The 8,431-nt window shown below is 48.5% G+C and overlaps 1 pseudogene; it reads right to left on the bottom strand.

Moving 5' to 3' along the window:
* Positions 1-5,309: 5,309 nt before the first annotated feature.
* Positions 5,310-7,101, bottom strand: LOC101625045 (annotated as a pseudogene).
* Between the last annotated feature and the right edge of the window lie 1,330 nt (positions 7,102-8,431).

The raw sequence follows: 8,431 nt of genomic DNA, 5'->3' as shown, positions 1-8,431 counted from the left end.
TGCTTCTTTTCACCCACTCTCTCCCTCTGCAGGGCAGCAGCCTCCTGCCTGCCTAGGACCTGCACGATGCCAGGGCTTCTCTTCGCTGATCTTCTTCAGCGGAGGCGGCTGTCCTCAAGGCCGCCCGCCTGTGACCATGCAGGCCTCTAAGCAAACCTGTCCCTTTGGGGCAGCTCTTCCTTCCCACTTTTGTCTATGCAAGTGTCCTTTACTCCTCTGTCCTTTTCCCTGATAAACCTGCTCTTTAAATATTATCATCTCTGTCTACTGGAGAAATTCACCGTGTGTTGCTGAAAGGGGAGTTCTGGTGAAGCCTTTCCCAGAGATTAATCCAAGGACCCCGCACTCCAAACCCAGTAACTCCAAAAATGACATCACAGCCACTGCTGCATGAATTCGATCCCTGGCTAGGGAGGTGACCCACATGGCGCGGCAGACCTCTCCTGTTTTAACTGCTGCTCCCCTCAATAGTGTACTTTGTCCATCTGCCTGTTCTGCTCCTCACTCTGACTCTCGTGAATCCTCTCACCCTCTGCATCTCTGGCCTGCACCCCAGTTCTTGTGTGCATAAACACATCTTTAATAAAGATGATAATACAAAGTGGTAATAGTATTTATTGTCTGTCTTCTGTGGGTTAGAAGTCAGCAGAGAGACCCCCACAAGCTGCAGGCAAAGTTAGGCTACAGTCTGGAGGGGCAGGAGGATGGGCTTCCAGGTTCACACCTGTGGCGGGACAGGACTTGGTGTCGCAGAGTTGTATGGCCTAATCTTGGTTCTTTTCTGGCTGTTAGAGGCTGCAATTCATCCCTTGCTGGATCTCTTCCTGGGGCAGCTCACAGATGACATCGCGCTTCACCAGAAAAGCCAAGAGCCAGAGCAAGTACTGAGAAGATGGTTACGGCTTTTACAGCTTTATCTTAAAGTGACATCCATGACCTTTGCTGATTCTATTTCTTACAGAAACAAGTCCCTGGTCCAAGGGAGAATCCTGGAAGCAGGGTTCATTTGGAGCCTACTTCAACAACCAAAAGGAATGTGTGGGCCTGGTTTGGCTTTCCATTTCTTCTATTTTTTTCTTTTTTTTTCTTTTGCAGAGAACGGGGGACAGCCCAGAAATGAGATGATTCAGAGTGGGAACCAAAACAGGTAGATTGAAATGTACTGCTAAGAGGAGCAGTGGGTGAAACTGTACCCACTACCACAAGAGGTTAGCACCCTGGCCAGGGATCAAACTCAGCCATCATGGTGATAAGGCCACAGGTGACAGTACTGAGTCATCCCTGAGGCCACCAGGGAGGCCCTTGGCTTTACATTCTACAACCAACTATAGAGACCTTAGGAGATCCAGGGAATTTGAATATGGATTGTGCATTGGTTGATACAAAGGAACTATGATTATTTATTAGATGTCTGTGTTTATGTTTTTAAAAAAAATTTTTTTTTAAAAGATAGATGACACAAGCTATGCAACTTCTATCAACTGACATATTCCGGATGGAGACGGAAATGCTCTGAAAAATTAGACTTCCCACGCTAACTTATGTTATGACCTCCCTTTTTTATATAATCGTAATATCAAAATATTCTGAGCAACTTTCTGCTTACGGTTGGATTGCCTCAGCCTCAGAAGGCCTGCCTGGCCCTGACAAGCAAGTATTGCACTAGGGTGAGAAATTCCTCTTAAAGTCAAACGTGATTTGACAACTGGCTGATTAATAAAAACAAATGGCTGTTACTGCAAAGTCTCTCTCACTGCCAGACTGAGGAAAACCCAAACCATATCACTCTATCTCACAGAGCCTTCTATTCAGTTTCTAAATAACCACTCAAACTTCCCACTATCTAGTCTTTAGATATGGAAATTCACCCAAGTTGCCTATTCAGAGCTAATCAGGTTTTCTACCGTCTAGACTTCAAGAAAACTCACTTAAACTTTCTAACAAGTTTTTCAAAGAACCTTACCTTAATTTGATTTACAAGAATTTTCCTCTTCCTGCCCTCACTATGTCTCTATGAGAATGAAAGCCGTTAAGTAATAGATAATGTTTCAGGGACTTTATTTTGGTTAATCTTCACTGTGGTAAATATAGTAATATTAGTCTTAAACTTTGTGAATCTATGAACCTGTTTTAACCTTGATAGATTGATTTTAAAAATGTTATAATCTCAACTAAAGTTCAAAACGACCCCAGACTATTCTTAGAAAAAAAGGTGATTGTGATCTCAGCTCATTTCATATGCTAAAGTCATTCCTCTGCCTGCTTGAAGTGTATAAAAAAAACCTCTGCTGGACCCGCCCTGGTGGTGCTGCGGGTTAAGGCACCCGCACTGAGAAGCTAAAGCCACTTCTGCATGAGTTCGATCTCCACCTGCCCCGGAGGTGACCACAAGGCGTGGCAGACCTCTCCTGACCGCCCGCTGCTCCCCTCAGCAGTGCACTTCGTGGCTCTGCCTGTTCTGCTCCCTATTCTGTCCCTGGTGAATCCTCCGCATCTCTGGCCTGTACCCCAGTTCTGTATGAATAAATAAATAAATCTTAAAAAATATATATAAACCTCTGCTGAAGGCAGAGCAGGAAGATTTGTACCCAACTCCCATTCCCTTGTCTTCTTCGTCCTCACTCCCCTTTTTTCCTTTTTACCCCTTTTTCTAGGAATCTCTGCTCCCCGACGCTGTTCCCACCTTGAGACCCTGCCTGTTCTGCCCCCAATAATCCATGATCGAGGACAAAGAGTCTCTGATAGATAATCCTAAATAAATACATCCTAAAGCATATTAGAAATGAAATGTTATGATGCCTGGCATTTGCTTCACAACAATCCAGTGGGGAGTGGAGCATAGAGGAAATAGGGTTAATCCCGTTGATAAATATTGAAGTGGGGCCCTCCCTGGTAGTGTAACAGGTAAAAGCACAGCACTCTGAAGATAGCCAACAGCTGTACAGCCACCTCAGCATGAGTTTGATCCCAGGCTAGGGAGCTGACCCACCCGCTGCTCCCCTCAGCAGTGTACTTCATTGATCTGCCTGTTCTGTTCTGCTCCCCACTCTTCTCTGGTGAATCCTCTCACCACCTCTGCACTTCTGGCCTGTACCCCAGTTCTGTGTGCATAAATAAATAAAACTTAAAAAAAAAAAGAGCAGTATAAATATAGTTTATTTTATGCTGCAACCCTGATTTCTTTGCTTAGTCTTAGTTCAACAGTTAACCATCCTTTTATTTTGACTTTCTCCGTTGACTAGATTTTACCTTCCTATAGCTTTTTCAAGAAAGGATCATGCCTGTTCTTTTCTACCTGGAGAAGAATACATTGTGTGTTATCCCTAGTTCCTATGGCAACTTAAGCAGGGACTTTTAAAAACAATTTTAAAAGTTTTAATTGTGGTTAAGAAAAAAAAAAAACATAAAATTCACCATCTTGAGAAGGGAAACATCTATAATCCCTTGCTTCAAGAACCCAGTTATAAGACTGGTCCTGTCCTAAACTGAAAGGCATGTCTACAAAAAGAGATGAGATAACAGCTACATGATAATTTGGGAGCTTTAGCTGCTGTTCATCCCGATCCTCTGAGACCACTGACCAAGGAGCTCTACTGAAGTGTTGTCTGGAGACAGGAAGCCACACCTATGGCATTTCACTTGTGTGTTTCACCAAGTGAAACACACATGGTTAGACGGTGATCATGGAAGCTGATATGGAGAAGGAGCTTCTTCCCTTGGCCTTATTCCCTGAATGACTACAATGAACCTGAGATACTGAGAGTAGAAAAATTTAGGGTGGAAGGTATCATAAGGAAAAACACCAGATGTGGGGGGTAGGGTGATTAATGAATCTTAAACTAAACCAGCTATGGAAGTTTCCAGGAATCTGAGGTGGGTCAGGAAAGATTATCAGCCAGAGAAGGGAGCAAGGAAGATTATCAATCATAGAAGACCCCCAAAGTGATCATTTCCACAATAATTCCATCTATCGATAGCATAAGAGAAAACCCCGTTGTCTGGAAAATGCAGTTCTTGCCTTTTAAGACTGCAGGCATTTCTTTTTCCTTTTCCTCTTTTCTTTTATAAACTTTCTGTGTGCTAATGAATGGGAGTAGCTGCTGATTTCTTTGTCAGAGGGACCCAAGAACACCACACACCAAGTTCCATTATCTGAACCCCAACAAAGTGACCACTACTGACCAAAACTTGGACAGGCAGCATGAGCAAGTAAAAGGCCTTTGTTGTTCTAAGTCATCAAAACTTAGCCACTACTGTTACTGCAGCATACAAATCATGAACTTCTACAGAGATTCAGACAAGATTGAGTAGAAAGTGAAATGACTGTTAAATAGAAACCTCAGTATAAATGGGCTGCTCTCGCTCCCAAGCTTATTTTACTCATTCCAAGGATACAGATAGTCATAAAAGCAAGCTCACAACTTCTCTACTGCATTGCCCACTGAACACTGAATGGTCTGACCTGTTTCTGAAACCAGTCTACAGCCTTACAGTCCAGCCCTCACCTAAGAAACCACCACCACTGAGTGCTTTTAAGTCACCCATCCAAAAGTTCTGACACAGAGAGAAAACAAGCATCCTTTTGGAATAAATGAAAAAGGGCTCGTGGGTATTGTATTTCCTGAACACAGTGATAATATCATTTCACATATGAGAAAGTCTGTTTTTATATAATGTTAACATAGCTGGGTTATCGTATATTCAGCTCACGTTTGAAGTCTATGAGTGTGAGATCATGGTAAAAAATTCAGATTGTTCAGAAAGTTATAAAGTGAAAAGTATCTTGAAGTGCCATCTCGCTTTGCCATTTCCTTACCCAAAGCCTGGCACTGAGGTGCTCTACACAGTATAAGATATGGTTTTGACCCTTAACAGATTTGCTATTGTCTCAGCAGAGTGGAGTCAATAACACTAATATTAGGACTGAAGCAAGCTGGGTATGGACTACGCTGAACTGGTGAGTAAATGTCTTATTCAAAGGAGGCAGTCACTGCTCAGCTTCAGCTGCTTCTTGTTCAGGGAATGCAGACTTAAGTACTGTAGAGTTCAGGAGTTGGGAGAAAGTGGAAATTAATTTTTGTATGAAAAACTTGTTGCTACAACATACTTAACACACACAGCCTTGATCTAATCAGTTCAGTGGCTTGAGGATGGCCTCTGCAGTTGGGTTTGAATCTTGGTTCTACCACTCCCATTCTGCCTCCTCCCACCCCCCCAACTTCACATATAAAATGGGATTCCACTCCATAGGATTCTTATGAGGATCAACAGAGACACTGGAAGTACTTAATCACATGTGAAGCTTACAATCAACCGAGAGTCAACAAATGCATTTCATCTGGGAAATACAGGCAAGCATCATTAGGACTGTGGCCTTTGAACAGAGATTTGATGAATGAATAGCTAATTGGGTGCAGAAGTGGGAGGAGAGAATAGGAAGGGCACAACAGGCAGAGGGAACGCTGGGAAAAAGCCCTGAAGAAACCATGCAAGATAAGCTAAGTTAGTGAGGACACCTAGGTGAAACTTTTCTGGAAGCCAAAGATTCTGAGTGATAAAAGTGTGAGCAGAAAGGCGCCTCAGCGCAGCCCTGAGGCCAGTCCCTGTATATTTAGAACTTCACAGCACTGTCCCGCTTTAGCTTCCAAGGCAGAAAAACCACATGTAGACTTCAGGGATCTCTAAAGGTCTTTCCCAAAGTGGGGCAGGGGCTGCCAGCTTCCTTAGAGTCAATAGTGAGTCGTTTTTCAAGGCAGGCGAGGAAGACCAAAAAGCTAGGTAAGAAGGCGCAAAAGGGAGACGCAGTCCTAATTATGTGGCCAGCTTGAGTGTCAAGGGGGCTGCCTCCAAGGCTACGTGATGATGCCCTGGCCAGCAAGCAGCACTTTCTGCTTCAAACTGAGAAATTGGGCCGGTATGCAAGATTTCCGTAAAATGAAGAATGGGCGCCCCCTGGGAGCGGTGCTCGGTAATGTTCGCTGGAAGACCCAGAAGAGGAGGCGGGAGAAGGGGGTGCGGCTCAAGACCGGAGTAGCCTGCCCGCCAGTTTTTCTCACAGGAGCTAACTTCATCCGGCATCATGGATTCCTGGGATCCCAGAACAACTAGGCTGGAAGGGACCTCGAAAGAGAAAATATCAACACGTGCCCCGTGTCAGGTCATGAGCTGGGCACTTTCATGAACATTGTCTTGTTTATCATTACCTACTCTGCTTCGAGGTAGGTATCCTTATCCCCATTTTTTGGATGAGAAAATCGAGGTTTAGCCATATCCCAAGGAGGGGCGGGGATCTTGTGTGATTCCAGAGCCTTTTCCCTGGAACGCTCACGACTTGAAACGTACTGATTTCCTAAGGTTTGGGGAAACAAGCACCGGGTGTGAGGCGCCCACGCTTTCCAAGGGACGGACAGTCCTTTTCCGCGAGGATCACTCCTCCCTTGTCGCGACAGTATTAAGACTTCCCCTGAAACAGTTAAGGAGGTGGACACTATCGATTCCTGCATCGCCCATATGTCTTTCTCCCTTACTCGCACTCATCTTCACTGGTGACATACATTCTCCCGTTCCACTAGTAAGGACTGCATTTCCCGGCTGGTGGGTCATAAGGGGGTGGCGAGTTAAAGGAGAAAGAGAGTCTCGGTTTCCTTCGTTTCGCAATTTGGAGTGTCCGCGGTCATGCACATTTCAACAGCCCACGTCCTTTCTCAGTAACCCTAAAAAAGGGACTACGTCCCCCAGAAAGCATTGGCGCAAACGTCGACTACTACGCCGCCATTTTTAATGTAGTCCTTTCCCCCATTTCCGCAGGGAGTAGCCTTAGTGAGTGGACTACAAATCCCAGGTCGCCGTCTCCCCTTTCCTTTGGCCGCCATCTTTGCTGGTAGTCCCCGCCCCTTTCCCCCGTCCATTGTCTGAACCGAAGAGAATAGAGGGGAGCTGGGAAAACTGCAACTCCCGTCAGGCTCTGCGCCTCAGGGAAGGAGGAGGGGGTTATGCTATTACTGACGGCGAGGTGCCCAAGGTGGTAGAATGAGGCGACCGGGAGAACATAGGTAGCCTGCCATCTTTATGGTAGTCTCCTTATCCTCCTAGGCCCGTCATTTTTAACGAACACTAGAAGGCTAGAAAACTACTATTCCCATCGCACCTCATAAGATCGACTACTAGTCAGGTGTACGTCCCTCTTCCGCCATCTTGCTTGTAGTCCTCGTTCCTTTTCACCTTTCCATTGTTCCTGACGAGTAGAAATGGCAGCGGGAAGGCAGCAGATGGACTGCGACTCCCGTCAGGTACCACACACGCGGAGGGTTGTGGACAGGAGGGCGTGTGAGTGCCTGGGAAGGAGGTCGGGTCGAGGGAGAAGGCCATCTTGTTTGTAGTCATCGTTGCCACTTCTCTATATTCTGCAACGGGGAGCCTCGGGGCAACGGGACTATAACTCCCGGCATCCTCGGCTCCCGACTTGGCACGCCCTCCGCCATCTTGTCTGTAGTCCCTGCCAGTCCCAGCGTTCTATTGTTCCTGCGGTAGCACCGGCATCTGCAGGACTACTACTTCCGTCGTACCCTGCGCGCTTTGGTCCTGGAAAGAGGAGGTGGGGGAGAGGAGGAGGCAGGGGGCGGGGTTCCTCTGGGAGAAGGAGGGAGTAGAGAGGAGGAGGAGGAGGGAAGGAGGAGGGAGGGGAGGGGGAAGAGAGGAGGAAGGAGGAAGGAGCTCAGGAGGGATGAGAGAGGCGGTCAGGGCCCCGGGCCGAAGAAGCGCGGGGCCGGGGGACCAGGGGGGCTGAGGCACCCTAATTGCCCCCTCCCCCTTTCCCTGCCCCCTTCCATCCTTTCCTTCCACCCTCCTGCTTGAGGAAGGGGGTTTATTCAAATTTTATTTAAATCCCTATCTCCGGAGGGTCGCGCGCTGGGGGGAGGGGGAGAGGGCGGGGGCGCGCGCAGACTGGGGGGGCGGGGCCGGAGCTGCTTCCTTCACCCCCCTCCACTCGCCCCGTAGGCGTAGGGCAGGGGGCCGCAGTCCAGGGGCGGGCCCAGGGGAGGGGGGCAGGTTACAGGGACCCCCCCCTCCCCGGGAACCGGCGGTGGGCGGGGCTTGAACCCCGGAAACGGTGGGGGGCCCGGGCCTGGCCCTGGACCCCTGGGCAGTGGGGGCCGGGAAGGGGCCAGTTAAAGGTCCGGGGGCGCTGGGGAGAGGCGGGGCGGGGGGAGGGGAGCTGGGACTCGGACCCGGGACTGAGTGGGGCCCGGGCAGAAGCTGAGCACCCTGCGCCCGAGGAGCCCCCGTTGGCCTGGGGGGGCTGAGGGACTGAGCCCCCCAGAACAGGACCTCCCCCTGGAAGGGCCGCGCCGCAGCCCGTGGGAGGGCCTCGCCCCCGGCGCCCCCCATCTGCACTCGCCGCCGTCCCGGCCTCCGCCGGAGGGAGGGGCCG

The sequence above is a fragment of the Condylura cristata genome, unplaced genomic scaffold (assembly GCF_000260355.1).
Source record: "Condylura cristata isolate star-nosed mole 26May11 unplaced genomic scaffold, ConCri1.0 scaffold00032, whole genome shotgun sequence".
NCBI lineage: Eukaryota > Metazoa > Chordata > Mammalia > Eulipotyphla > Talpidae > Condylura > Condylura cristata.
The sequence above is the reverse complement of the archived record's forward strand: the minus strand, read 5'-3'. Positions and strand labels throughout refer to the sequence as shown.